Source organism: Equus przewalskii, chromosome 16 (genome assembly GCF_037783145.1).
Source record: "Equus przewalskii isolate Varuska chromosome 16, EquPr2, whole genome shotgun sequence".
Taxonomy (NCBI): domain Eukaryota; kingdom Metazoa; phylum Chordata; class Mammalia; order Perissodactyla; family Equidae; genus Equus; species Equus przewalskii.
This window is the reverse complement of record NC_091846.1, coordinates 53,847,202-53,873,378: the sequence shown is the minus strand read 5'-3', so window position 1 is coordinate 53,873,378 and position 26,177 is coordinate 53,847,202. Positions and strand designations below refer to the sequence as shown.

Sequence of the window (26,177 nt, the reverse complement as noted above, 5' to 3'; positions counted from 1 at the left end):
GTTAGAGCGTTTGATACAAAATCCTACTCAATCTTCTTCTACGCCCTAACATGGCCTGTGGAGACCCTTTGTATTTTCTTTTTCAGAAGCCTTGTCTCTGTCAGCATCCCAACCTCATCACCAAAAACTGTCAAGAACTGTGATGGGTTCCAAATTTTACCTTACTTTCCAGCTAACGTTAGACCACCAGAGTTTCACGGGTACCCGAAGACAACCCAAGACTTCTACGTCAGAAGTGAAGGACTTTATCCCTCCTGGCACAGCAAGCAGCATGAGCTTCATGTTCACAGTGGTTTCTCTTGCTCCTGAATTCCTATGGGAATGATGCAGATGTAGGCCTGGGTGGATGCCGCGTTATAGCTGAGGATCCTAAACTTCAGAAACCTCAATATTTTAGAAGGAGTGTCAAGCAAACTTGCCCACTGTTTGCTTCAAAGGGTGACACTGTCTTTATTATACTAGGCAGCAAACAAATTTTACCTCTGCCTTGGAGTGGACTGTCTCTAACCTCCAAGGCTATTTTCCATGCAGACATCCTTGTAAAGGTTAAGACTATTAAGTTCCTCTGCTCGTGAGACTTGAAGAAATGGAAGAGACTAAAGGAATGTCCTAAAACAAGAACCATCTCACACAAAGACTCACTCTTCCCAATGCAGCATATTAAGGGATCCCAACAAAGGAATAAAGACCTGGCCACTTTGGCTTACCTCACGAAATCTCTGACAGGCCACATAGGTTTCAGCACTTGCTGTAGCCAAGGCTTTATTCAGCCTGTACCATGATTCAACTTATCCCTTCACCTGTCATACTTCTTCCCTTTTTCTTCTCAGATGTTGATCCCTAATCTCTAAGAAACATGTAACACCATAATCTATGCTCAATATTTGCTTCTAGAAATCCCATCCTGTGGCAGGCAAATGTTTCTGCTCTTATCAGTGTCCTCTGTTGTTGCTACAGGCCGTTGAGCCTACATGCTCAGCTCCATCAAGTTTATGACCATTCTACCATCCACTTTCAATTTTTCAGAATTCCACTGCATCACTTATTTATTGTTGTTTCCTCTCTAGGTAATCTGCGCTGGGATTATAATCTATTTTTCCACTATTTTCTGGCTTTTTTTCTGATGTTGTTAGTTTGAAGAGATAAAGGTGATAGCACATATACTTAGCTAATTACCATGTTTAACTGGATGTTTCTGACCTAATTTCAGTTTTAATGTATTTATTTTTTTCAAAGTCTTCTTAACTTTTCTATATTATTTCACATAAAACAGGCTTTCTCAAAAATAGGTCAGAAGTAAAATGAATATATAATGTTTATTGTTGTTTCCAACAATAAATATCTTTCAAGGTTATTTTCTTCTTACATTTTGTGAGCATCTCCTCCTTATATACTGTAAAATAATTGAATTGATTTATATTTGTCTTTTTTCCTCTATTTTATTTCTCTGTTTTATTTTGTTCTGTGCTGCTTATCTCTGCCAACAGATTCCTTGGGTCGCGCATATCATCAGGAAGAACAAGCCTGCGTACAGAGGACTCTGGCCTTTCTCAACCTGCCTGGTCTTTTTGAGCCATTCGCTCACCTTCCAGCGTTTATCAGACAATACTTTGCTGCTATTCACAGGGTTTTCATGGCCAGTCTTTTTGGAAGTGGGTGGCCAGGTCCTTCTTCCTAGTCTGGAGGCTCCATTGAAAGCTGTCCACCATGGGTGACCCTGCTAGTGTTTGAAATACTGGTGACATAGCTTTCAGCATGATAGCGACAGGCAGCTGACACAATATGAGAATCGACAGACAGGTGGTGTGATCCCATGACTGGAAACAAACCTAGGCCAGTGAGAGTGCTGAATCTTCACCAATAGACCACCAGGTAACACACACACACACACACGTATACATGTTATAATAATATATATATCAATAAAATTGAAGCTGTGAGCATTTATATAATTAAAATGCTTGCACAAATATCTTATTGATTTGCTTGGTAGTTTCCTCATGGCAATACTTATGTGTTAATGTTTTTTTAAAAATATGTCTCAAGAATTCTCTTCCTGTTTATGTTTAAATTATGTTAAACTCTCTACTATCAGTTTATTGTTGGCAATGAAGACAAAATAGTAAATTAACATGAGTAGTATCACTTCTGTATTGAAATAATTTATATCTAAAGATCTATCTAAATCTTGAAATTATTTTTGCAATAGGTAGAAATCATGCTCTTACCTTTTGTTTCTCTATTCAATTAAAAAATCTGCTTTGCTTACTGCTTTGTAGGTTGTGAGTGAATAGACATTTGCTTACATTATTGTTCAAAGTACAAGAAGGATTCTTAATGGTAATAATAAAAAACAAGAAGTAACGTCTTGCTGGAATATTTTAGCTTGGACGATGAAGCAGAGATTTCCACACTATCTTTAGATAACAGTTAAAAAGCAAATAGTCAAAAAGTCACCAGCAAAAGAAAATTACTAAGAGCAAAGATACTATGACATATCTGACTCATATTCATTTGGTTCCATGATTTACAATAAAAATAGACACAATCAGAAATTATGTATTAACTCTGAAATTTTATTGTCAACTGTTGCAATTAATAATATATTGATTATTTTCATTTCAAATACACACAAAATGTGTAATATCTTGAAAATTCTATGCCACACAAAATTCTCACACCATTTTATTTACATGGATGATTATAGTAAATATTACAGAAGCCCATTTTACCTGTGTCTTTTACTGAAGTTTCCAAGTAGGTTACTCTGCGAGAGTGTAGTGAAATTACCATGTTCTTAGAACAATAATGGATTTGAAAGTCAAGTATTAAATTACAGTGTCAGGAAACTTCCAAAGAAAGAATCTTGCACAAATAATCAGCAACATTTAGGTTCAATAAAGAACAATGTGAGAGTCTATAAAAAGAGTAAATGTCAAAATCATGGGTAAGCTCCCTAGACACCTACACAGTTCCTATCTTTAGCCATTCTAAAAGAGATAAAAGTTTGCTAAGATTAGGTTTCTTTTTCAGGCAACTTTCTTTCCCTCAATTAGCTAGATACTCTAGATTTTTCAGAAATACATTTTAGGATTTTGTTCTAAGTGCAGTTTCCATTGTAATGCAAACTGGGATGGTCTCATACAGAATAAATTTTCATTCATTAGTTATTGATGGGGAAGATTTTTCCAGGAGATATTTGGTTATTGTATTTATATATGTCTATTGATTTATATTTGGTCTTTGTTATAGACATCTGCTTCTAATGCCTTGTGGTATATTTTCATTTCCATTACTATTAACATAATTGAAGAAGGAATTAAACAGAAGCCAAGAATAAACCACACCCTTTGGTAAATAACAGATTCCATTTCCATCTCCTTTGTTCCTCTCATACAATTCCATTCATTTAGTGAAAGAAAATTCTGCCAATATTAGAATTTCTCATCTAACCCTCCAAATTCTTGCATCAACTTTTAGAGAAGTAAAGGAGATAAACCCTTAGAATTAAAAAATGACTAACAGTAGCAGTTAGATTCTAATGCCTAATCCCAGAGATGTAGGAATATAAAGCTGGAGATGAAGACGCACAGCAACTTTTAGCCCTTGCCGATGAAAGCTTTATTATGTTGGTCTCACAGCAGAGGAATATTTGCTCCCTTACATTCTCCTTAGCCCACACTTCAAAAAGATGATTAAATCTTGTTCACAGTCAAGGACGCAGTTTCTTTATCAGTGTGCATTGAAGAAACAACTTCTTCTTTTATGAAGCTCCTAAACCACAGTTCCTTACACTCTTGTGTAGGAGCAGGGTCTTTCTTCATTGTTGGTATTCTCCAACTTGCCTTCTTTTTTTACCCCATTGCTCTGCTTTTCTGATCTCTCTTTTTGTGCTGTCATTTTCCATCCATATACCTTTTACTGGTGAAAGAAAGAAATCTAAATAGCCAGAGAGAAAAGTAATATGTAATGTAAGAAAACTTGTGAGTGTTCTGACATAAAAACAGAATAAAGTCAATAGACTTTAAGAAAAATGCAAGACGAAACAATAGGAAATCAAATCTTGATATAAAATATTTCTTAATACTGGTTTTAAACTACCCCACCATCAGAAATGGAAAGTTATTGACATCTAAACTGTGACAGTAAAACAGAAGAAATTAATGAGTCCTCTAATATGTATAATCACATTGTGATGCCAAAAAATAGCATATAGGGCTTCTATAAATAGTCTAACTTTAAATATGTTCTCTGTGAGAAAATAAGGATGTGGAAATTTTGTTTGTGAGCTTTTCAAAATCTCTAATGATACTTTAGTACTAGAAACATATTAAGATACAAGATAAAATAATCAAAAAGGATTTAACATAAGAAAAATAATTTAAAAATCTAAATATTCACGTTGTTTTTTAAAAAAGAATAAGTCAATATGATTGGTTGCATATACCCACAACATTATGAACACATTTACATGATTTTGCATTCAATTACCCAATACGTAAGAACAAAAGTTCATATCTGAAGCAAATGTAATGATCTTTTGTGAATATTTTAAATACAAAAATTTAACACTCTAATATTTAATTATTTAATACTGATAACTAGTACGACAGAACATAAGATTGACATAGAAACTAATAATTATATTATTATAAAAATGACTCCCATTATGCTATTTCTATAATAGTGACAAAATTGTACTCATATAAATATATTGCTTGATATTTTCTCATCTCATTATTGTTCATTTTCAACCAAAGTAGACACTAGTTATTAATATTTTACATTAAACTATTGACTGAATTTCTCAAAATTCACCTTTTCTAGCTGATAGATAACTAAATAATCAGATATATAACTAAATATATACAGAAAAATGGAAGCAAAGTATTAGATCTGACTATTTTGTGATGATTCTGATTATAAAGAGATTTAAGATTTCCCTTTAATTAAATTCCACATAGAGTAGAAAAGTGACTATTGTATGTCCAGCAGTATACAGGAAAACATGATGCATATTTGAATATTTAAAATAAACTCTTGTCCTCAAACACTTAGAAGCTAGCTGGAAAAAATATACAAGAAAATGAATTGGATAATGGCCTACGTAGCATCTGATGTGAGTAGCACACTTTGATAAGCAAGAGTCAAGGGAAGCGCCTTTAGTGGAAAAACTTCCTTTTGCTTACTGCCATCTAGAGGTCTCTAGTGGACACTTGTTGGTGGCGTCCCAGACATTCCAAATTCCAATTCCCTCTGGAATTTGCTGCTGCTACCCCAGTCTTGTGAGTTTGGTGTAATAATTCTTGAGTCAGTAGCATCGGATTCCACACACTCATCTCCCAGAGCACCGGATTAGATTCATTTATGGTTACATATCTCACTTCAGATCAAGAAGAATAGATGGATGGCAGTCGTTTGAAACCCTCTGAGATATTGAGAAAATAAATAATTGCATTTCCTTTTAAATAAGAATAAGGATACTCTCAGCTCCAATAGTTGCTGGCACACTCTAGCAAAAAAGAAGAAAGATCATGCCAAGACTAGAGTAAAAACTTCATGAGGGACGTTCAGATTGATCTGGACCTTGAAGAATTGGTTACATTAAGTAGAAAACAGTTTCATAAAATAAATTAATAAGCCACAATTACTCTCTGAGAGTAATGGGACAACCAAGAAGTTCCATCAGTTACCTATAAAACTCACTCAGTTCCCCTAATTAACCAATATATTCAATAATAACTAAAGAATAATGCAATGTATGATAAAATTAAAATGGTAACAATTATCTTTAAACAAAATGTTCTCAACAAGATATAACTTCGTGAAAAAAATAAAGCAATGAATACAGTTAGTTGATAGTCTTAACAGGTAATTAAAAGTCACAAGAACTAGAAATACACGACAATATGAAAGGATCTTTTATTAATATGCAATAAGATTAATGAGAGAAATGATGAGAAAATGTTATGTAGAATAGAGAAAAGGAGAATTAAATTGGAAAAGAAGCAATTAAAATTTATAAAAATTAACTACAAATATTGGATAACAAAAGACTCAGTGATTAGACTAAGCAATAAATTAGATACAATGGAGGACAGAACTAATGAAGTTAATGTTAGATCTTTAGGAGAGGGTAAGATATATGTAAAAAAGAATGAGAAGATCTCACACACATCTAATAGTAGCTCAGAAAGGAAAGAATTGATAGAATGGGAGAGGAGTGATTTACAGAGATAATGGACCTGGGAATACAGATGAATCATCAGACTGAAGAAGTGTATCAAGTCCTCAACTTATACTTAATTCAACTAGACCATAAAAATATCTCATAACCAAAATTGCACATAATGTTTTTAGAGTTGTCCTCTCAAATATTCTGAACTCTAATCAAAACATATCATAGCGATAAGGGAGACATGTGAAATGTATCTATTCCCTTTTTTCTAGATGCCAATCATTTTAGCAGGTGAATCACCTGGTTAATGAAATATATAATATTCCAGCATTTTATTTTATATCCAATTTTGCAATGTTTCTTAAGGATCATAGTGGAACTGTGTCCTAAAGGAGCTATATCAAGAAGTCATAAGTACTGGTAATGAACTCGCCAACTGCGGATCACTGCCACCATGAATTCAGTACAGATTATCCCTTCACTGAATAAATAATAAAATTTAGCTCTTGGTATTCATTGGGCTTTTCAGAACATCTGGTAAAACTCTCAGGACCATGAAGTCTCATCCACATTATTCAATTTTTTAATTAAGGGAGACACAAAGGAGATAATTTAGGATAAAGGAACAAAAGCAAAATAATTACAGGTGTATATATCTTTTTTTTAAAGGCTAATTTTGGATCAAGAATTGGATTCATCAATATTTTAAGGCTTCCTCTTATTTCTGTATTCTCTTTTAATTAAATTTGCATGTCAACTGTTTGGTTACTATCACTGTGTAACAAATTATTTGGATACAGTGTCTGTAGACTTTGTTTCTGTTTTTTTTTTTATTTTTTTGCTTTTGGAAGAGATATTTTTGGGGGAAGTGGGAGCAAAGACATATTTAGTGACTAGACTGACAGGTTATGGAAAGACTCTAAGTCCTGAACAAACATTTCAGTACCGCTTTACATTTCCCAGCATCCCTTGTAGTTAGTTTGAAGTCACTTGAATTTATGTAGCTAAAAGACGGTGAGTGTGTCACCTCCAGGCTGCGGCAGGTAAACTCAGTGTGTCTGGCCTCTGTCTTTTTCTCCTTGCAGCACCGATGGTGGCCATGAGACAGTGCAACCGTAATTGTGAAGCACTCTGAAAGAGCAGTTATGACACAGAATAAAGATGCTTTGTAGAGTCATTAAATCTAAACGAGTTTTTTCTAATGAGAAATATACTTTGGTTTTGCTTTGCCACTGAGATTTTAGCATTTGTCTCTTAAAGAAGTTAACATTAATTATCTTGATTAATAAAAACCTTTGAAGTAGTAAATCTAAAAAATACCCCCAAAGTCTCTACATTTATAGAAACGTGTAAAAATTTGATTGCAACTTAAGGTGACCAAGATCATTACCTTTAGGTAGTCTGTGTATTCTTTTTACTGTTCTATGTATGTCCAAAAATTTTTGCTGCATTTCAGTTACGAATGTCCTTAAACCCTAAATATTGCCATTTATACTTGGAAAGAAGAAAAATTAATGAAAAACAGATAAATTTTGTCTTTTACATGTTTTATTAAACAATTTCTTATTTTATGCACAAAAATGTGTAATTGGTAAATTGTCTGCTTAATACATTTCCTCCACTGAGTAGTGTCATGTCACAAGCGCTGTGATCATGGCACAGAGCATTATTCAGCATCTCAGAGCTCCCTCGTGCTCCTTGCCTGTCACTATCAGCCCCCAAAGGTAGTGGATGTCCCGCTATCTTAACACTGTAGATAATTTCCCTAGATAGTCTCGCTCGTTTTTATGCTCTATTACATGACATCATCACGTAGGCGCTCTTTGTGCTTGGCTTCTTGTCTTCACAGTTATATTTGGGAAATGAGTCAATATCTTTCCAGACGCCTGTAGTTTGTTGAATTGCTAGATTTGACTTGTTTCATAACTATTTTTCTAGACTTAGTCATAGGCACTGAGCTGAAACTGAAGAATATCTGGTGGGCTGGAAAAGAATAATCATCCTGCTTCCGTGACTATTCAAAATAATACCTCAGGATATTTGACAGTAGCTGAAACAAAACTACAGTCCTCCTTTGTAGGAATGTACCTTTAAGATATTCCTCTAACACTCCCAGCAAAACAAAAAATACACACGTATAAGGTGATTCACGACAGCACTGTTTTCACAACGCAAAAGATTGGAAGCAACTGATCTGATGCACAGTAGATTCTTGAAAAAAATAGGTTATATCCACACCATGTTCTACTAAGGAATAGTTAAAAAAAAAAAAAGGAGGAGAAAGGTGTATGTGTGTGTGTGTGTATTGATGCAGCATAAACCCTAAGAAGTTATTAATTCAACAAAAAGCATGTACCTTCAGTTTAGAGACATAAAGAACTATACAAAATAATCCTAAACTTTATTTAGGAGGATTATTTTTCACAGTGGTATTAGTTTAGCATTTCTAAAAATCCTTTCAACATGGGGCCGGCCCAGTGGTGCAGCAGTTAAGTTCGCACGTTCTGCTTCTCGGCGGCCCAGGGTTCACCAGTTCGCATCCCAGGTGCGGACATGGCACCGCTTAGCAATAGCCATGCTGTGGTAGGCGTCCCACGTTTAAAATAGAGGAAGACGGGCATGGATGTTAGCTCAGGGCCAGTCTTCCTCAGAAAAAAAGAGGAGCATTGGCAGTAGTTAGCTCAAGGCTAATCTTCCTCAAAAAAAAAAAAAAGAGAGGAAAAATCCTTTCAACATATTGTAGGACAACGTTAGGGGGTTGTTTTCCCACTGTAGAAAAAGAGTGATACAAATATGGAATGTGGGAAGGTTAAAAGGAACTTGTGGTGCTGTATTGGAGATGGGAGTTTCAGCGTAAATTCATGATTTTAATACACACACATATATAAATGTATATATGTGTTTTTGTATATTTGTTACATATGCATATGTGCAAGTATATTTCATAACTGCTGAAAGGGCCTAGAAACAATGACTTCAAGTAGGATCAATACCAGGCACCATGGCTAGTCCCTGATCTTGATTTCTAAATACCATTCCTTAATAAAAATAACCAAGGTAGCTTGGAGAGTTGGCTGACAAGTTTAGATCTCAGGCAGAGAAAGTATCAGATGCTAGTGAAAAATCATGTTGTGCCAGAAAGTAACAGAGTTGTCAAAAAATTATAGAGCGTCGTCAAAATGACACACGAGCTAGACTGAAGGAGTTCCACCTAGCCAAATCTAGGACAAATTGAACATCAAAATATATAGTGGCAGTTTAGGATTACAACCCACTGATTAAAAGTGAAACCCATGAGTCCACCCTGATAATAAATAAGTGAGAGCAAATAAATAATAAATGGGTGATAGTTACATTCATACATAAAAGAGAAAGAACAGTTCTCCATTACAGCAAAATATTAATTAACTTATTTTTGTTTTTTTGAGGAAGATTAGCCCTGAGCTAACTACTGCCAATCATCTTCTTTTTGCTGAATAAGACTGGCCCTGAGCTAACATCCGTGCCCATCTTCCTCTACTTTATATGCGGGATGCCTACCACAGCATGGTTTTTGCCAAGTGTTGCCATGTCCACACCCCGGATCCGAACCAGTGTACTCTGGGCTGCAAAGCAGAACGAGGGAACTTAACCACTGCGCCACGGGCCAGCCCCTCAAGTAACTATTAAAGGATTAAGAAAGAATGATATTAAAAATCACTTTTTTGAAAGCGGGGCAATAATAATTCATTTACAAATTAGTTATCTACAAATGTTACTACTTGTGAGTTGAAGATTAAGGAGGAGAAGAATATTTACATAGTCCCAAAGTGCATGCCTGCGTGTAGAGAGAGAGAAATTGATTAAGAAAACATCAAAATTTAACATTTGGATAATCTGATGAGAAGTATAAATTTTGGAATAGCCTTGCAAGTTTTCTTTAGGTTTGAAAATGATCACTTTGTGAAGTTTACTGTCTTCAATTTTCATCTCCTTTAGGACACAGGGTCTAAATATTGAGAAAAGTAAACACAGAAAACAAAAGCACATTTCAACCAAAGACAAATGAGTTGGACACAATCCAAATTAAAATATTAAATAAGGGATTGTGATCTGAAATACACAAGAGCATGGGATGAATTTTTCACTTATACTCTTTGGATGATGTGGTAGGACGGTTTTCAAAGGTGTAGGCTCTATTGGTGACTCGCTCCCTGACAACGTCAATGATTTCACACATTTGAATGATTAATATTTACATGAAAACTACAAGCTCAATAACATACTCAGTTAATTCTGTGCTCCACAGGCTTTTAGATTTACCTTACAACGTAGTTTCTTTGATTTAGTTTCCCTTAATAGCAGTTTGTGTCATCAAATTTAATAAAATGGGTTAAGCTAGATATGCTCCTCCTCCAGAATATGTGCTTTAGGAAAGATTTATTAAAAGCCGTATATAGCTATTTTCAAAATTCAGAATGTCATATAAAGAATTATTTTACTCAGATTCTGTAATTCTGCAGAAGTTTATTTGATTGTTTTTCTTTGTTTTACAATTATCTCATGCTCAAAAATGTCACTTTTATTTATCTTTACTAATTCACCACTCTTTCATATATAAACTAGATTTTATGCTACTTTCCCTTACAATTTTCAAAATCCCTTTACTCCTCCATCATAATTAATGACCTAACAAGAATATTTATATTGGATTTAAGTACAATAGGATCAACACAATTATTTCTATATAGTAGATTCTGAGCATTTGAGAATTTAACATTTCCCCCCTTCCTTTTGAAGTCTTTTGAGTGGTCTGGAGATAGATGAGCTATCCCTGTACACAATTTGTAATAATGTTTTGAATTGAATTATGCAGACCATGAAGTTTGCAGGGGTGTGCTAGATAATTAACTAATAATTGTTTTGCACATTGACTTTCTATCGTTTTACAGTCAAATTGCTAACTGCTACTCACATGCGTTCTTATTTAGTTCCTCTAAATAACCTGTGAATTATTACTGTTTTTGTATAATAATACAGGAACTGTGAAAAATAAAATGTGCTGCTTGTTTATGACAACAAGTGGCAGAGATGAGCTCAGACTCAAGTTCTGCAGGTGGTAGGGTGCAGTGCGTTAAGATCAGGACTCTGATTCAAATTTATTCAGGGACTTCATACTATATCGCTATCAACTAGGCAAACTCCTGCTGTTATCTATTCTTTTCCATATTTCCTCCTGGTATTACTCTGGGCTTTATTTTCTCCAACAAAATGCTTATCTTTCTATTCCTTGAATCTGCTTACTATATACTCTTTCTATCACATGCATCTAAAATTTTGTATGTGCTCTCACTGAATAGTCCTTTTATATCTTATTTTGAAATTTGAGTCTTTTATTCAGAAAGACACTTCCAGACAATTCCTCTTGTGGCTTTGAGCCACATGTTTGTCTCTCAAACCCTGCAACCCATCCCATGATATCAATCCAGACTGCATCACTTAGATCACCAAAGACTGGATCTTCTTCATATCCTAATTTGGACACCACACCAGTAGCTTTGAAGATAAAGTAGTTGATTCATCTGTTTTTAACTTGAGGATCATCTTTAAAGTAGCTCATGTAGCTGGAGTGATTTAAAATCAGTTAATTTCCTGGTTCTTGACTGGGTATCATGCAGCCAGGAAAGGGCAGCCTGAATATAGTTAGTTCTATAATGGATATTCAGAATGAAACATAAACTGTGAAAGAAAAGTTCTTCTCTTATTGTTACATTTCTCAAACTTCACAGACTCATCCTTGGTCCATCTTCCCCTCAGTACTATAACAACTTTCCATTTTGAAAAGAATATATTATCTCGAAGAAAGATAAACCCTTAAGGATGTCCTAAAACATTCTCCATTATATCCTCTAATTGTTAGTTATTGCTGTTTAGCAGACAATTCTCAAACTTTTAAATTGAAAACAATAACCGTTTATTATTTCTCCAAAATCTGTCATGAGCCAAGCAGGTCTGCTGATCTTAGTTGGGTTCATTGTTGAACATGCAATCAGCCATTGAGGGGACTGGGGAACCTGGCCTAGACTGCAATGACTAGGCTTTATTCCACATGGTCTCTCACACACCAGCAGACTAGCCCAGGCTTTTCATCATGGCATTAGCAGGGTTCCAAGGAAGGAAGCAAGATCATAAAACCAGTTTTCAAGCCTCTTCTTACATCAAATTTGCTACTCTCTACTGGGCAAAGAACATCATAAGGCTAAACCCATAATCAGTGTGGTAGGACACCACAAAAAAATGTAGAAATGCAGGGATGCATGAAAAATTGAGGACATTCTTGAAATTAAAATCCATCACTAGATATATTTCTTAAATTCTTACTCTTAATGAATTAAGTTCCTATCACTGGACTTTGATGAGTCTCTTAAATTGGCCTCTATAACAGATTCGAATTGACTTAATTTTATCTGAAGAACTAGAACTAGCTACTCAATATCTTATGAGATCATATAAACATTGTGCCTCCAAGAATTTAATAAGTTGTCCAGCATTTTCTATTGGATCATGAAGAGGTAAATAAACCAGTTTTGGGGGGGAATTAGATAGCAGGAGGATTCTGGAATTGACTCGGGTCTATGTATTATCAACTGGCATCCCAAGTAAACAGGAAAACAAGTGAGAGGTAGAGTACCAAAAATTAAAAAAAAAAAATTAAACAAATAACCCAAGGAAAAACAACTTATCCTTCATAATACTTTGGAGTGAGAACAGGATAAATTCCCTAGATAAAATGACCAATTTTACTATATAAAGAGTATGATGAGTTGACATCCAAGGTTTCAGAAAAGCAAATGGCAACCTTTCTTGTTTGTACCTGTATGAAAGTGCTAAGTATTGGAAATTGGCCCCGAGGACAACTAATAATGGACGTTATTGATTGTGACTACTATCACCTTTTTGAATGTAGAAATGTTCCTTTTTATCTTTATTTTGTACCTCTAAGCATATTGTGACAACCAACTACATATTTTGCTTCTTGGGGCTGTCTCCAAGTAAGCATCTTTACCTGAGATTTCATCCTGAATACAGAGACCCTAAATGGCAACTAAGGTAAGGGTAAATTATTGTCAGACGAATAATGTAAAGGTTTACATAGGTACCTCTAATAATATTAAGGCTATGGAGGATAAAATTATCTAGAATTGCCTAATTCTAGAGTATTTTTAACTGCAATGGGATGAGGATCCCAGAATAAATTAAAAATTCTGATTTTATTCACATTAACTATCATGTAAAATCTTGGCTCTAGTTCCCTAGTCTTCTCATCTTCAATTTCCTCAAGCTTCCAAAGTATATCAGTAAACTCAACCTATGATGGTGGCCCAGACTTTATCACGAGAAGTAACTGATCTATTTATGAAATATTACACTAAAATTCTATGGTCCTTAAGCAAAGCTTTCTATTGTTCCAAATTGTAAACTAATTTACATGTTTACTTGACCTTATCAAGCTATTCAATGCAGTTCTACAACTCTCTGTGACATGCCTGTGTTCTTATCTCACCTAGCTTTACCCCCTCTTTCGATGTAGTACAGAGTATCACTTACTCAACTCTTTTAGCAGCGTTTCCAACAGCTCCTTGTACTACTGTGACTGGTTTACATGCCTGGAAAAACCCCAGTGTTGGCTCGATCCACACATTTTCTTTCCACACTTAAACCCAGGCTGCTTTCAATTACTGTAGAAAATCATAAAGATATGAAGAGGAGTTCCTCCAAAAAAACATGGTTTCTAACTCAGTTGAATGCCAATGCAACCTAACTATTCCTATTCTGCCAGAGTATCTATGAGATATACTAGTTATTTCAAAAATCTTCCTTTTTAGTTGGATATGTCTGTGTATAAGTTAAGTTTCCCAAATCTTGTATTCCATATCTGTGAAACAAAGGTAATAACACTGACCTTAGTGTTAATTCTAAAGAGATATTTGCAAAATCGTATACACAGTAGCACATTTTTAGGAAGACAGTTGAATTTATATCCAAGATAAAATCTTAATAAATACATTGGAGATGAAGACGAGACTCTATAGGGTTACGGTGGATGCACTTAAGTTGTACAAACATAGAGATACTTCTAATGAAGAAGACAATGAGGAGTTTGGACAGTGAGGGTAAAAGAGAGGAGATGGATCTGTAAGCAGACAAGAGTCGAGCATTAAAAAGACAGTTGGAAAGAAATGTGATTTGATTGGTTAAGAAAATATTAATAGCAATAATATCTAATATTGAATTTTATATATTTTTTGTGTCTAGGTGGGTCATAGAGAGATTAAGCAAGGTATAAAGCAAAGATGTGATAATTTGCCATCAGAAAACTCTACATTCCTAAAATTGCAACCTAAAAAGAATCATGACCTTGGAACCAAATTAGTTAAACTCTATGAATCAAAAAAGAAAATGGAAGTGAATGTGCATTAATTACTTTTAAAAGTCATACAAACTTTAGTTAATTTGATATAATGACTGAACATCAACTGAAATAGAGCTGAGGAGGATAAAAAACCATTAAAATTTAATTTTTAACGCTGTTAAGAAGTACACACATGCTTTTTGTTAGTGTACATAAAACACGTCTTTATTACGTAAGTTATAGGGAGAAAATAATAAATAATTCCTTATTCTTTAAAGCCAAGAAAACTGGAATAAAAGAATAAGCTGTAGCAGGCCAAGAATATTCCATTTACTCATAAATGCTTTTTGGAGGTAGAAAAAAGTTTGAAAAATAAAATAAAATCAATAATAGACACATAAATAGGTAAATCCAGTCAGCCCTGACAGTCTGGTGATTAAGATTCAGTGCTCTCATGGCTGTGGCCCTGGGTTCATCTCCCAGTTGGAGAACCACACTGTCCATCTGTTGCATGTCATAATGTGGCAGCTGCATGTTGCTGTGATGCTGAAAGCTATGTCACCTATATTTCAAATACCAGCAAGGTCACCCATGGTGGACAGGTTTCAGCGGAGTTTCCAGACTCGGATAGACTAGAATAGAAAAACGGTCCCAGCTGTTCACTTCTAAAAGAACTGGCCACGAAAAACCCTGTGAATGGCAGCACAGCACTGTTTGATATAGCGCACCAGAGGTGCGAGGATGGTGTAAAAAGACTGGGCAGGCTTCCGCTCTGCTGTACACAGGGTCGCTGGGAGTTGGAATCTACTCAATGGCACTAGCAACAAACAAATAAAAAGTAACGGATTCATTAGCTTTTCTTTCATGCAAGTGTATTATCTTGTGTTTTTGCTGCTTGACAAACATAAATGCAAACTAATTGTGCTGTGAAATCAAAATGACAGTTTCAATTATCTCACTTGATTTCTTGACTCTTTTTGCTTCAAGAGAAATTTATGAAACACAACTTAAAAATCATTAAAAATTCTTAATTTGCTTAACTAGTAATGAGTTTTACAATTTTTAACAGATAGCATGTCATAAAAATGCAAACCTGATAATCTTAATCTTAACAAAGAATTTGAAAGACTGCTTAAAACACTAATTCAGAGTCACAGACTTTTTTTTTATTTTTTATTTAAAGATTTTATTTTTTTCCTTTTTCTCCCCAAATCCCCCTGGTACATAGTTGTATATTCTTCACTGTGGGTCCTTCTAGTTGTGGCATGTGGGACATTGCCTCAGCGTGGTTTGATGAGCAGTGCCATGTCGTGCCCAGGATTCAAACTAACGAAACACTGGGCTGCCTGCAATGGAGTGCGCGAACTTAACCAGTCGGCCACGGGGCCAGCCCCTGGAGTCACCGACTCTTGATAAGAGAAATGGTTACATAGTGAGCAATTGACATAGGTTGTGATCTCAAGTGACTTCTTTTCAAAAGTCACAACATTAACTATAACTTCATACTGCAAGCAATTTCCTTGCATCAGTCCTTCAGAAACCTTTTCCAGGCCCTGGTGTCCTGCCAAAAACGACTGCCTTTATACTTGAAAAGAATAGCATTTTTTTTTTCAATTTGTTTCTCCTTCTCTTTCTCTCTCTCTTTCTTCCTCCCGTCTCTCTCATTTTACCACTACTTATTAAAGTATTTTGTGTTAACTTTGGCTTTTGATTTATTGAGGTTTTTTGTTATTTACTGGCCAATCAAAAATGTATTGTCTTGATGGAGGTAGGGAGGTAAAATCACTGTGGAGGCGTACATTGTGTCTAGCATACTTATAGAATATGCTTATTTAAACTGTGTTAAATAACATTCTTATTTATGCTTAGTACACATTTTGTATATTTATTGTGTACTTAAAATTATCAGTTATTCTGAAGTGAATCCATATGATGTTATTCTAAAAGGTGCATGTATCATTGTTTTTCATTCTTCTTTGGTTATACACTCATGTCTACTTTTATATCTACCTTAAAGTCATGAGAGAAATCCCTCAAGACATTTCACCCCTTTTCCTTGCTCCCCTTTATTTCAAACAGTTTATTGATAATTGTCAAGATTTTCTTTGAAGGCTTGCACTATTAGAAGTTAGAACAATTGGTAATTAAAATTTTTTTCTATGAAATTTGTTATTTGATTTCCCAAGTTCTGATCAGGCTTCATGTCCACTTGCTTAATTCTTCAAACACCTGGACGGCATGACTACTTGGATCAATTTGTCTGAGAGTTCCACTTCACCAATCTCAAAACTTCTGAAAAGCTGGAGATCACCTTCTTAAAGATGAAATCGTTGTAGTTTTCTGTTTGTACTTACTATAAGGTTTTTGAAAATTGTAACTCAACTTAACACTCCAAAATAATACATAAATTAGCTTTGACCCAGGGTAAGTGTGATCGCCGACTTCCATTGAGGTGAGCTTTTACAAATATCCTGAAATTTTACTTCTTTCTCACACTCGTTTTCCGTTGTAATAACTTTTATTTTATGTCATCATTGTTGAACAATGCCGGTGAGTTTTTTGTTTGCTTGTTTGCTTCTCAGTCAGTAAGTAACAACCAGGACAATGCACAAACTTCACTAAGTCTTTGCATTATATTTATGTATCAAGGATATGTAGGATAACTCAAATTAGCTTGAGCAATAGAAATCTTAAATGTTCAACTAAATGATATAGTGAACAATGCTTACTCCTGGAATAATCTAGTGGGAAAAAAATAAACAAAAGCTATTAACCATTGCTCAAAACTTTCAGTTTCTATGCAATTTAAGGAAATCTAAATTTTTGTGCATTAATATTGCCATACATATATCTCAGTTGGTGGTACCACTCAACAGGTCAACATTTTAAAATAAATGTACCACTTCCTCCTTGCTGAAAGGTTTCTAACAGAACTGTTTTCAGGACCTGTGATATAAATATATAGCATTTACAGTCACATGATACTTAACAACGGGATACATTCTGAGAGATGCATTGTTAGGCAATTCCGTTGTTGTGCAAACATCATAGAGTGTACTTAAACAAAGCTATAGTTGTGTAATAAGCCTAGCTTACTACACACCTAGGCTATATGGTACTAATTTTATGGAACTGCCATCTTATATGGGGTCAGTCACTGACCGAAAGGTCATTATGTGGCACATGACTATAGTTTATTTCCGATATCTGATTAGCATAATTAAACTCAAGGCCTTAGGACTGTATATTGTAAATCACCAAAATAGGTCACATTACCCTTTTATTTCCATATGTATATACACCCAGTGAATGGAAGCGTACTATAAAAATGTCGAGTTGGAAGGCTCCTTTCAGAACCAAAAACTATTTTTATCAATTTACACTATTTATAAAAGCATAAAAAATTGTTTATATTCTCACATCATTTGTTATACTGGGTATTGTGAATAAATTTAATTTAGTAATATTAGTGAAACTAAACAAGTTTAAAATTGATGTGCAATTATCTGAATATTAGTGAAGTTGACTATTTTTTTATACATAAATGATCACTTCTATAATTGGAATTTTATTCAATTTGGTCATTTTACTTTTATTTTTCTTCCTGATTCACTTGTGGAAGCTCTGAAAAATGAAAGTTTTATTATAACTCATTTGGTAGCCAAAACATGACAAGTTGTGAATTGTCCTAAGGTTATTTGCTATCTTTTAAGAATTCTACTTTTTGTAGGTGTTCATGGATTTCAGTGTAGAAATATAAACATGTCTCATTAACACATGATACTATGAACCTTGCTGGGAGCTGTACATATAACTTTTCTAAAGCCTACCCCACAAAAACCTTTTTTGAATTCCAGAACACATTTGGCTAATATGACTTCAGATAAGAGAATTAAGCCCATTAAAAAAACCAGAAATAAATATTAACTTTATAAAATATTTTCCTGCCATTGATAGAGATTTTCATTTTTGTTTCTTTTTTGACTAAATATGAGTATTAGTAAATTTTATCAAAATATTTCTAATACAAATTATTTTATTCATTACTAAAACAAATCAAATGGTTAGGAGTTTTAAAATCTTTTCATTGAAGCATTTATACACAAACACATGTATATATGTACAGGCATTTAAAACTTTAAACTATTGAAGTTGCATGTGTAAGAGCGTAGCTCATTAATTTTCACAAACTAAAAATAGATAACTTGCACCCGGATCATGAAACAGAATATTACCATAGTGCTAATACCATAGAAGTTCTCTTTCCCTCCCCTTCTTTCCCACTCCACCAATCCCATCTTCTTAAAATAGCAAAGAGTAGTTTTGGTAATGCTGATATTATTAAAAATGGGACTATCACCTCTATCCTCTCTTGTAACTGTGTTTGTGAGATTTCTCATTTTTGTGATTTACCTGTTCTCACATGTGTAATTGGAATTTGTTCATTTCCATTACTATGTAGTATTTCGCCGTGGAACCTATTGTATGAAAATACAATGAATTTTACTGGAAAATAGTTTGGGAGCATCTATAAAAGCTGAAGATACACACGTTCTAAAACTGTGAAATTCCAATATTAATGGTAAACTGAACAGAAATGCACACGTGTTCATCAAAATGTGTATTTTGAAATTGGATGTTGTAAAATAGCTGTTAGTATTTTTGAGCATCACATAAAAGTTCATCATTAAAATCTGTGTGTAAGGTCTCCTTTTTCCCAGATTTAACTACTAAAATTATGTTGACTTAGTTAAATAAATGGGGAAAACTTTACTTTAAAATTCTGTCTCTTTCTCCTGAACCGGACTAAATACCATTCTGATTATGTGTTGCTTGAAAATTTGATAGAGATCATGAGTGAAAATATTGGGAACTGGTGCTTATAAAACTTTCTCAATTACTTGCATAGAAATTTTCCTCTTTTGGTTTCTGCCTCTTCTGATGTTAATTTTTGGTATTTTTTCCCAAGAAAATCACCAAATTCATCCATGTTATTAAAAAAAGAAGTATTTTTTAATAAAAAATTTTGTTTCCTGGATATTTCTGATTTTTTTCCCATTGTCACTTAGAAATTTGTCAATCTTAGTCTTCTTTATTGTCTGATTTAGTGAGTAAATGGGTTATCTGCTTTATACATAGTTTTTTTAGTCTAATTCTTTAGATTTTTATAATTCTATATTATTTTGCTTTCGTAGTAATCTTTTCCTTGAATCTGATATAAACGTATCTCTAACATTTTCCATATTTGGAAGTTTTCATTATTTCTCTGATTATTGCTTTTTTTTTCGTCTCCCTCTTCTGTACCGCAACAAACTTAGGAGCAGATGTCACCGAGGAAGTTCCATGAAAGTGATACAGCCAGAAATTTTCAATTAGCATATGAAGGACACTGCAGTAGAGAGTAAGATAAACTCAAACCTAATGTTCCATGAAGAGGGAAAAAATGTGTATAAATGTGTGTGCATGTGCGTGCGTAGATGTATATATTGTCACTGCATCATGACATAACCTACTATGACTCATATGAAGGCATATGATATAGACATTAATATCACTAGGCCTGTTTTACAATAAGGAAATTAATAATAGAGATGTCAGCTAATGTTATTAAGTGTAAGAACAGGATTTAGATCAACCTTGCAATATGACTGCATTTACTTTACTAAAATTCAGAGTTTAATTGGGTTCATTAAAGAGAATCAAATATACTCACAAAATGATTTATTTGCTCATAAAGCATTATGTATGAGTAAAGCAAAAATAAGAGTTATATCCTCTACTCAAAGGCTTTAAAATCTATTTGAGCATGAAAGACAAATGTGTGCACCTGAAAATATAAATGTAAATTAGCATTTAAATAACAATGCCCATGGTAGTAATCCAAAATAAATATAGGAGCAGAGTATGGTCAAACTAGATTCAGACTGCAAAGTGAATTAAAATCCTGAGTTTTCTATTCTTTTTTTTATTTGACAATTATTTTTAAGTGCCTATTACTTGCCAGGCTCTTTTCGTAACACTAGAAGTCAGAAGTAACTAACAAAGAAATATCTCCTGCTCTTTTAGTTTTGAGTGGGAAGAGAGATGAACAACGAACAAATAAATATATAGTATATCAAATGACAATTGGTGCTATGAAGAAAGATAAAGCAGAGTAAGCGGATAGAGATGCAAGAGTTCTACTTTACATAAAGTTAGGAAAGAGCTCACTCTGATAAGATGACGTTTGAACAAAGAACTGAAGCAAGCTGAGGCACTAGCTTTGTATGTATTTGGTAGAAGTGTTTAAGGGAGTTGTATTCACTATGGTCTTGAGCATAGAAACTTTGTGCCAGATAGCCTGTGTTCATATTTTGGTTCTTTCACTTGCTATGTTACATTGGCAAGGTTCATAAGTTTCTCTGCATCAATTTCTCCAAATGGGCAATACATTTGATGGCTTGTTTTGAGTAGTAATGGATTAATAACCTAATGCTCAGTGCCTAGCACCTACTAAGCACTCAGAAAGTTGATTAGTTGCTGTTACTGGAAGAGGAAACAGCAAGAGCTAACAACCCTGAAGCAGGGATGCACTATTCCAGGATCAGTAAGGAAACGAGTAGCAGAGAATTGGGATGGGAAGGGGGAGGGGGTGGGAGGAGAGACTAGGAATGAAGGCAGAGAAGACGCAGAGAAGCAGATCATTCAGCGTCTTGCAAGCCAAGGTAAGGATTTGGATTGAACTTGGAATGTTAAGGAAAGCCACTGGGAAATTATAAGCTGAAGTGTGACAGGATCATTTCTGCTTTTGCCTATGTGAATGGTTTCACTGTGTCTTTAGTAACTGGAGTGCAACGTAGGTTCAACATATCTAATACCTCTTACCAAAAAATTCATAAACTTCAGTTTCTTTATCTCTGATAGGGATGTGATACTATTAGTGGCTCTGTGATAGGTCTGTTTAAATGATAAAATGATATAAGCCATGGAATGAGCCAAAACGTGGTATTTACTTGGCTTTCTTTGCCTCGGCAATGTTCATGGATCAATGCTCTGGTTTATTGGTTGCTGAGCCAACTATAAAACTTAGTGACTTAGGGGCCAGCCTTGCGGCCAAGTGGTTAAGTTCACCTGCTCAGCTTAGGCGGCCCAGGGTTTCGCCGGTTTGGATCCTGGGCAAAGACACAGGAACGGCTCATTAGGCCATGCTGAGGCAGCATCCCACATGCCACAACTAGAAGGACCCGCAACTAAAATATACAACTATGTACTGGGGGGATTTTGGGAGAAAAAGCAGAAAAAAAAGATTGGCAACAGTTGTTAGCTCAGGTGCCAATCTTAAAAAAGAAGCACAGTGGTTTAAAACAATAATGCATCATTATCTGGACTCAGCTGAGCAGCTCTGTTGTTTTTGCTTAGGGTCTTTCATGCTGTTGTGATCAGATGGCCACTGGGATGCCCAAGGTGACTCTACTTATTTGCCTGAGTACGAGGCAGGAAGGGCTAGACAGTTAGGACCACCTGGGATGCTGAGATGGCTGGATCTCTTTCCCTGTAGTCTCAGAGGCTCTTCCTCTCTGTTGCCTTCCTCACATACTCTATCCACCGGTGTCTACAACAAAGAAGCTGAACTTCTTATTGGGCTCCCAAAAATATGAAAGCAGAAGCTGCCTGCCACGCCTTCTTAAGGTTTAGTCCCAACGTTGGAACTGTGTTACTTCTGCATTCTCTGTGGGTTAAAGTGAGTCGCAGTGCCGAATCAATTTCACTGTGACAAGAGATCACAAAAGGAGGTGAATACTAGGAGTTGTTCTTCTTTAGAGGCCATCTTAGGACAAGAGCTAACTGTCTCTATGCACCCTAGTCTCTTCCTTCATCCAGGCGTATTTGGAACCTCAGCATTTCTCCAACCCTGGGACTATAGAATCCTGGGGAGGAGGTGAAAAGCCCAGGAATAGTTTAGTTTAGTTTAGTTTAGCTTATGTTTGCAGACACCTGGAGGACACATTCTTTGATGATTAGATAAACTCAGAAAAACAGAAGATGTCAAAAAGCTGTTTGGTAAGAGTATACAAAATTGTCACAAAAAGATCAGAGACATGACAATAAAATCAAAATAATTTAAAAATGCTAAGACTTGTATTTGTCTCCCTCATTTCACTCTTTCAAAATGCATGTACATTGTGCACTTGTCAGCATCAGCCTGCACATGTTAAAGACCATCTGCCTAAAATTATCTTTTACTACAACTAAGATACAGTCCGAATTGAGAAGAGCAACATGGTTATTGTGTTTTATATGAGTTGCTGTATATTAGTTGCAGAGTAAATATGTCTTTTTTTTCACCTGTCAAAATCATTCACTTATGCACAGACATATAATCTAATCTTAATTTTTCAAGATGCCACCTTTCATTTTCAAGCATAAATTGGTGTCCTTGTTTCCTGAAAGAATTTTTTTTTTGCCTTTCATAGCTATGAAATAGTCTTGCAAGAAACTGCGTGAGCCTGGCTTGCCAAATTATTAAATCAAATAGTAATAATGAACCTTTTTATGAGCACCCACAGTGAGCTACCTGTGCCCAAGAACAGCTACAAAATGTATTCTCTTCCTGGTGGGCTCAAATAAAAGAAAACTGATATCTCCAATTCCTTCTCAGAAGATCACTGCTGACTAATCTGACGAAGGAAGAAAATCCGTGGAAGAACGCTGATTGAAAAGGTAAAGTACTCAATAGGATGTATCATTTCCTTTAAATGTCAGGAGAGGGTCCAACAAGTTTATTTTTCTTGCGGACCAATATGGGACAATGCAGCGAATGGTGACTGACCTAGATATCCTGTTTTTACCATAAAAATTACAGGTTTGCTTGTTGACCTATTTCAGTAAAGTCGTTTTTTCTCTGAATGCTAAAATGCTGACATCTTGAAAAAAGAATGGCCTAAGATTATTGTAATACATTAGTAACGTTAGTAAGAACTCTCAATTTATTCATGGCATAACTTGTAATGAAAAATAAATCAAATAAAATGTTTGGCAGAAGAAGAATGATTATAGTATAAACACATTATGAGATGTTATAAAATAATTAAAATAATGAGATATTAATGATATCAGAATTTTTCACTTGATATAATTATAGAAAAAGTATATTTATATTGATAAAATAAAATAAAATGGAAATCAGTCTTGAAGATCCCCCAAGCAGACAAAACTAACTAAGCTACATGAACAAAACTTAACCTAGCTTATTTCATGAATATAAGCAAAACTTAACTTAGGTTCTTTCTTTTAAATGTGTCCGATAATCATAAATGAAACTTAAGTCATCTTCCTAAAATAATATGAGATAATCATTTTTAACCTATCCCCTGCCTTCTGGAAATCCCCAATGTAATAACCACTCATTGTAGAGGTTGAAAAGCCTCCTCATTTCTATTTTAGAAGCCATCTCATAATGTCATGCCTCTGAGCTTCATACCACTTTCAGGTTTGAAGTCTTCCTGTTCGTGAGTTTGTTTCTCGCTCAATAAAATATTCATATCAAGGAAAAGTCTTTGAATTTTCTTTTGACTATAACAAAGAGACACAAAATTGTCTTAAGTTCAGAAAGATAGAAAGATGTTCTGGAGGTAAGGTTAGATAAATAGATATATGGTAAATGATATAATGGAATAAATTGTAAGCAAGAATTTTCTCTAAGATAAGGAAATAAATATTTCTCATTTTAATTTTTAAATACTTATTTTTATATTCTCTAATGGAAAAATTGACACCATCAGAACCAAAAGCTCTTGTATTAATTTCTCAATGCTGCTGTAACAAATAACCATATAGTAACTTATTTCTAGATGTAAAATAAAGTTTCTATCATAGAAAATCAATTCATTGTATGTTAAGTGCTGATGGGAAAATGGCATTTTCCCTGCCACCTGTTATTATATAATAGAGTAAAACAGAAATGAACAAACATTGACGTTGTTCAATACAGTAATAAACGCGAGAGAAATAGTGGTTGAAATAGGTGAGTAGAAGTAGAGGCCACTAGTGGAGGCCAGACAGAGCATCAGAGGTAGAATTGAGGCCTTGACCCTTTCATTGAAACTGGTGTCCAGATCTTTGAAGAGACTCAGCCCTTGCTGATGTGACACTACTCTTCTCACTGGGTTCTGAGCCACTTTTACTAAGATGTCCAGGTGTCTTTTCTGAGGTTCCCAGATGTGTCAAGGGCACCTGGTACAGTGAGCATCCTGTTCTGTTTTGAGATGTTTTCTTCAAGGAACCTACATAAAACACGTTGCTTCTTTCTTCATGTGTGTGTGTGTGTGTTTTGTTTTTAATTCAGAAGTACTAGTTCTCCTGTTGGCAAGGTTTCTATAAGTGGTAACCAGCGGCAAGGACAGCCTCTGAACTCTAACAGGGGTGCTCTTGATCAGACTTTCTCTTATTCTAAATGATGTGTGCCCCTTACTCCAGCTCTGAGCCTAATTGTGAAGCCACAGAGAATTTCCCCAAGGTGGAGGAGAGAGATCTGTATGAATCCACAGATTAAAGTGCAATTAAATTTAGCTAAGCTCGTGGAGTCTATGACAAAATTGTTACACTCAGCGGTTTCTCTCTCTCACACACACACACAGAGACACATCCTTCAGAAGGTACATAAACCCATCAGTGTCCCAGATGGGTGGAGTTATCTCAAAGACCTTCTCCACTTCATAACCAGATTAATGGTTTTTGTTATAACAGCCCCAAACAGAAATAAACTCTATGAGGGAAATAATTTTTATCTCTTTTTTTTCATTGCTGTCACTCTAGATCTTAGAACAGTGTTTAATGAATGATAGTTTCTCAATAGTTATTAACTGAATGGATTGATAAAGAAGTGTCTCAAAATTGAGCTTAAAATGATGCATTATTCAGGCATAGAAGGAGTGTAGAAGCAGAGAATTCTATGGGCTACGAATCAGAGAATGTTTCCTAAGGCAGCTATTAAAGCTTGGTTGACCCTTAAGATATATTTAAAAATTCACATTTACCATTTTACAATTTCTTATATGCCTTTATTCCACTCTTAACTGTTGAGACTTTCCTGGTGTATGAATTTCTCAAGCATCCAATATCCCATAAATATTCAGAATATTCAAGTATATCCTGTACTAGAGAATGTCACCAACACTCGCCTTATTCAAAGTGTGAACTGCTTCAAAAATCATATTTCACTCCTTAACTTCCCTACTTCTGCTCCATATAAACTGTCCGCTCATGCTTTCTGTACCTGTACTCTTGTTAAATGCACTGTGTTAATCCAAGAGTCCTAGTCCTTAAACTGAGAGCCTCTAATCCATTAAGTGAACCTAGTTTGGATTCACAGAGGGGCTCAGAACTGGCTGTTGATGGCACTACTCTGTGGGTAGGGGATGGGCTGGTGGGGGTGGATATTGGTTTGTTAAAAATTATGAAATTCTAGTTGGTGGAATTTTGTGTGATATTTGGGATATAGTTCAGAGAAGGATAATCTTCACAGAATATACATTCAGCATTGTCAGATTACCTATAAATTCAGCCCCCAAAAGAAGTGTTTTTATCAACTACCTCGCTATAAGGTCTAATTATGCTATACAAATGTGT

General features: G+C 34.8%; 1 long non-coding RNA gene across 1 annotated transcript; it reads right to left on the bottom strand.

Moving 5' to 3' along the window:
• Positions 1 to 3,597: 3,597 nt before the first annotated feature.
• Positions 3,598 to 5,233, bottom strand: LOC139076397 (uncharacterized). The gene is made up of 2 exons (XR_011527967.1): positions 5,108 to 5,233; positions 3,598 to 3,939 (listed from the first exon to the last, which is right to left on the bottom strand). It is a non-coding gene; the product is annotated as an uncharacterized lncRNA (long non-coding RNA).
• Positions 5,234 to 26,177: the final 20,944 nt, after the last annotated feature.